General features: G+C 36.7%; 1 long non-coding RNA gene across 1 annotated transcript in view; it reads left to right on the top strand.

Annotated features, from left to right (window-relative positions):
- The first annotated feature begins 234 nt into the window (after positions 1-234).
- LOC140600659 (uncharacterized) overlaps positions 235-6000 on the top strand; it is a 58588-nt gene continuing 52822 nt past the window's right edge. The window contains exon 1 of the long non-coding RNA XR_012003831.1: positions 235-280. This is a non-coding gene — a long non-coding RNA (uncharacterized lncRNA). The remainder of the gene's footprint in view (positions 281-6000) is intronic.

Raw genomic sequence — 6000 nt, 5'->3', positions numbered from 1 at the left:
GAGAGAGAGAGAGAGAGAGAGAGAGAGAGAGAGAGGCAGAGACCCAGGCAGAGGGAGAAGCAGGCTCCATGCAGGGAGCCCTATGTGGGACTTGATTCTCAGTCTTCAGGATCACCCGGGGCCAAAGGTGGCAAACCGCTGAGCAACCCGGGCCACACCAAATTCTTTATTGAAGTATTTTCCTTTGTAGTTCTAAATGAGCTGGGTATTCCACTGCACCATTATAGATGTCATCAATGATGTCATGACGGTGACTGCTCTCAGTGTTACAGTCCTACAGGTAGGGCCGTCCTCAGAATCCCTTTAAATGTTCTAGAGAGTTTTCTGGCTAAAAATGACTAATGATTGGGGCTGATTTTGACAATCTCATCAAAAGTGGCATTTCCCCTGTGCTTAATATTTTTTTGCTTCTTTCTGTCTCTTGTGGTTCATTGAGGGTTTTGATGACCAGGGCAGAGGCATAAGGTAGCACTTCAATCAGGCTTCTATTTTGTTAATGGTCAGTTTTACTGTCATCCTCAGACCCTTCCAATTACTGTTGCCTTAATGATATCATCAACAGTCTTTTTTGGAGATAGACCCAGTGGGTCAATCTTTGAGACCATGGCAGAGGAGACATTGACTTCCCCACTGTTGGGGAAGGTTTTCAAGTTTGATCTACTTGGTGTTGAATTTAGATGGCCGTGGAGGTGGCTGATGTTGCATGAACTAGTATTTGGATAACTGAAAACAGTTGCACCTTCACTTCCTCTAAGCTGAAAGCCAAAAGCTACTATTATATTTTTAAAAAATCATTTGACAGTAACTTAAGTTTTCATCGAATATTTAGGAAATAAAAATATAACCTAATACCCATACAGGTATCATTAAGCAATTAGTTTTTTATTTTCCACCTTCACATTTCATCCATATTGAAATTATGTTGTTGCACAATGTGAAGCAACCATTTTTGTTAATGGTTAGACAGTTGAAGCAACACCACTTACTGAATAATCTAACATTTACCAACTATTTTAAAACTTTAATATTACCATAGTCTGCATTTGGATGATTTCCTGACTTCCTATTTCTGAATCTTTTCTCTTTCATAAAATTCACCTTTAGTCTGAGTACCAGAAAGTCCTAATTATTAAAGCTTAATAACATATTTAAGCAACTTAAAGGACAGTTATTCTCCCATGACTTATCTACTTCACAATCTTCCTGGCTGTTCCCCACATAAATATATTTTCATTGTTAAGGAGGGAGTTAATGATTAGATATGTGTATGTATGTATGTATATATGTGTGTGTTAACCTTGATAAAAGGTTAGATCCACGTTTCAATTAGTATTTACATATTAGGAAATAAATGTTTTCTAAGTGATTAAGTTTTTCTTATGTAAATATTTAATCATTTTTAAAGGCTTCTTGTTTTTTTTATTTTTTTATTTTTTTAAGGCTTCTTTGTTTTTTAAAGATTTTATTTATTCATCCATGACAGACACACAGAGAAAGAGGCAGAGACAGGCAGAGGGAGAAACAGGCTCCATGCAGGGAGCCTGAATGCAGAAGCTCAACTACTGAGCCCCCTAGTTTCGCTTTAATTCCTTCTAAAATCAAATTTATATAACAAGATCTGTTCCCCTCTAAAATCTAAAGTGTATACTAACAGATTCTCTACTTTTTGTCTATCCAACCATCTTCCCATCTAGTATTGTATATGTACAAGATTATCAACTACAGCATTACTTGGAAAAGATTGTAGCCCTAAGAGGTGTCCCTTATGAACACAGCTACAGAGGAGAATAGCATCTATGCAGGAACAGGAAATTCCACCTGGATCTTTCTCTCCTATATCTCCTACAGGACATGTAGGAGAGCAAATTTGCCACTGTAAAATGTGTCTCTTTGGCAGGTGGATTATATTAGATTGATTACTTTTAAGCTTACAGAAGCTCAGGAGGAACCTTTGACATTCTCTCTAACTGACCCACAGTATTTAGATAGAAGACTTGTTCCAGGAAGGGAGTTGTCACTATAACCAGCTATAGTATAATATGACTAGATATAGTACACAGGGAAGAACTTAAGGCCTATTTGATCAAAGTCCTCTCTGTCTCCCATTGTTTCTGGATGGCTCATCAAATGTTGCTTTACCAAACATTACCCTATCATTATCTTGTGAATTGTCTTCCTTCCCTTTGTTGACCTACAACCCCACCCCACCCCCTTCTCCTTAGCTCAGAATGACATATATGCCTGATTTTGCTTTGGAACTTCTCATGTTTATGTGGATTCCCTGTACATACTTAAATTAAATTTTATTTTCTCCTGTTAATCTGTGTCATGTCAATTTGATTCTCAGACCAGCCAGAAGAACCTTGAAGGGTAGAGGTTTATCCTCCCCAACAAACAAAAGTTTAATCTGTGGTGGGAAAGGCAACAATCACTGCTTTTCTCTCTATCTCTTCCCCTTTTATAAGGATACAAAACTTTTGCTCTACATTACATTTTAGAAGTGGGTAAGGAGATAGAGTGCAAATGTGCTTAATTAATTCATGTCCAGCTGGGCAGGTGGGAAAGAAATGGACCAAAGGAACTGCTGGAATGTATTAGGAAACATATGGAAGCTCGGAGAAAAGAACAGGGAGGGGAAAATGGGCAGGAATAATTGCTGAATCCAGAGCTGTAAAGACAGGTAATCTAACATTTACCACCTAATAATATAACATCTATCACCTAATCAGAATAGCAAAAACCACACTCCACCACAAAGTTAAGAAACCACAAATAACATGGGACACCTAGTTGGCTCAATGGTTGAGCCTCTGCCTTTGGCTCAAGGCGTGATCCTGGGGTCCTGGGATGGAGTCTCACATCGGGCTCCCTGTGGGAGCCTGCTTCTCCCTCGCCTGTGTCTCTGTCTGTCTTTCTCTCATGAATAAAGAAATGAAGTCTTAAAAAAAAAAAAAAGAAAGAAAAGAAACCACAAATAACAACAGCACAATACAGCCAAGAGACAGGAGAACTGAGCAAGCATATAGTGGCACTATTTGTTCACACTGTGCATCAGTCATCAAATTCCTGTAGTGATACATTTTATGTGGGAGAAGGCTGGTTTAACAGAATGATACCTGTTCTTTTCTGAGTTTTAACTCTTTTCTTTGTACTGACTCAGAGGAGTCTCTTTGCATAAGCTTCTTATGAAAATGGGATTTTTTCCATAATATTTATTTATGGAATTACTATGACATATAGAAAACTCATTTTTTAAAAAGATTCTTTTTATTTATTCATGAGAGACACAGAAACAGAGGCAGAGACACAGGCAGAGGGAGAAGCAGGCTCCCTGCAGGGAACCCTATGCGGGACTCAATCCCAGGACCCTGGGATCACAATCTGAGCTGAAGGCAGATGCTCCTCCACTGAAACCACCCAGGTGTCCCGAAAACTCAAATTATATTGTTTGTTAACAATTATGTAACTGTACTATCTTGATAGTTTATAAGTTCATTTTCCATTATTTTCTTCAGGATTATTATCAGAGTTCATATTCTGAAATGCCAATTGGATAAAACGAGCCTTAACAGTTCATAAAAACTCATAATAAAAGTAGAGCTTAGAATTATAATATCTTAATTTGGAAGACAGTTTGCATATATTTATTTTTCTAGTTCTCTTACTGAAATGGCCAAAGAACATAAGGACAGACATCTACTAATCCACACTAACCAGAGGTAGCACTAGAGTGCTCTGCCAACTACAAAGCACATAAATAATGCTTGCCTTGCTCCCCTACATTGTCACTTAGATTTAAAAAATGAAGAGTGTGTACTCAATCACATGACTATTTTAGGGTTAAAGCTTTGAGCCAGTGTCCTTTGTGTTAATAAGAGAATGAATTCAGCTTTGCTAAATGCTGCCAGATGGATGGCCAGTTAGTTGCTGATTTAAGGATTTTTTTTTTTTTTTTAAGTTTCTATGTTTCAACCTGAGGAAAAAAATCTGCTAGCACAAAATCTCCACAAAGCCACCTCTTTCTGTCATATATTCCATTTGGTGATACCCTCTGGATACATTAAGATGCATCATTACAGTGTTACCTCCTGAGTTTATCATATGTATCAGTTGCAGCAGAGGGGTGTATTCAGTTTTTCACACTATTTGAACAAGTTTTGAATATTAAAGACCAGACACAAAGAAGGACCAGGCTACCGGAACTGCTGACAGGGTTTTGGGTCCAGTTAATTGCTGTAAACAGAACGGTTTCTAATGCTCTTTTTAGTTATGTGTTTGTGGCTGCCAGTGGAGCTCAGTGGGGCCTTTATAAATTCCCTCTTTATCTCTGACTCCAGTTGATTGACATGTGAACCATGCTAGTGCCGTTTGAAGAAGTGCACTGGATTTCTATAAAGCTATGAATATTTCCTGAACCTTACACAACCAGATCTAAATACTACAATTTCAGCTATAATTCTTTCATGCCTGAAAATCACTGGGCTGGAAACCCAGTCAAATATTTTAGTATTGAGTTTGTTGCTTAATTCATTGAAAATGCATTCAGGGAGTAGAAGTTTGATGGTAGGGGATGCTTATTGCAACATTTGTGAACACACCTTTTAACTACTTCTTTACACTTTTGTTTGTTAAAACATAATGATTTGCATTCTGATTTTTAGTCAGTAATATTAAGCAAAATATCCACACAATGTATTTTCAGTTTGTTTTGTAATTGATTATGGTATTAAAACTATAAGTCAGTCAGGTACTACTGACTTTGAGGAGATACTGTAATTGTGATTTTCCATTGAGAGGACACAAAACACATTTGAAAATAGTAAATGGGAGCACCTGAGTGGCTCGGTTGATTAAGCTGGGATCCAGCCCAGGTGGGGCTCCCTGCTCTGTGGATTGCCTGCTTCTCCCTCTACTCCTCCCTCTGCTTGTGGACTAAACACACACTCTCTCTCTCAAATAAATAAAATCATTAAAAAGAAAAGATAGTAGTAAATGATCTCCTGTTGTTCTCTTGGTTTTGCTCCCTCTTTCTATTTTTTTTTTTCTCTTTTATCCTTTACCTCTGTGGTATCTGACTCTAATTTTAAAAGGTAGAAATTTTATCCATGGATAATTCTATGAAATATTGGAATGATACTATTTATAGGAATAGAACTAAAACAAGCCATATTATGCATTTTGACCCAAAATTATCTGTTTGAACAGAATAGAAATCTCTCATGTGAGAGATAGTAATTAAAACCTTTTTTCCCCTGTTATACAAATCCTTTTTAAATCTTTCAAAAGAACACTGTGACAGGGTGTAATCCAATGTGGATTGCAAAGGAAAAAAATAAGTTAGATGTGTGATACCAAAGACTTTATGCTGCAGATTGCACAATTCTGTGGCTAATCTTCTTTTTGAAAAGCTACTTCAAAATACTTCTCAAATGCAGCTGTACCTTTATTTTTTTTCCCATTCCTTTGCAAAAAAACTTTTTATTTTTCTTTGTGGTATTTAATCTTTTTATAAACTGATTTAACATGAAGTGGTTTTAGGAGTTGGAGTAGATGTAGACAACAAAATTGATGAGTAGTTCTGTCCAATGAAAAATTAACATTTTATCTTTTGAAAAGAGCATAGCTGGCTCAGAGATCTCACTTTTTGGTATGGGAATAATTTGCTTCCTTATAAATAGCACTGTATATTTTCTACATATTATTTGGGGATCTGGGGTTCATTTTGGGTTTTGCTTCTGTCATTGGGCTGAACAGAAAATATCAATTCTCAGAACTCAAACTATCTGTCCATATGAAATTAATTTGAAAGTGTAAGGCAGAAAACATAATGTGAAGCATCACCTTCCTTAAGGGTACAAAGACATGGTATTAGATCAGTTATGCCATGATTACTACATGAATTTAAGATTTACTAACATCTCAAGTTCTCTCTTTTTTTTAAAGATTTTATTTATTTATTCATGAGAGACAGAGAGAGAGAGAGGGAGAGAGAGTGAGAGG

The sequence above is a fragment of the Canis lupus genome, chromosome 12, assembly GCF_048164855.1.
Source record: "Canis lupus baileyi chromosome 12, mCanLup2.hap1, whole genome shotgun sequence".
Taxonomy (NCBI): domain Eukaryota; kingdom Metazoa; phylum Chordata; class Mammalia; order Carnivora; family Canidae; genus Canis; species Canis lupus.
This window is presented reverse-complemented; position numbering and strand designations above follow the sequence as displayed.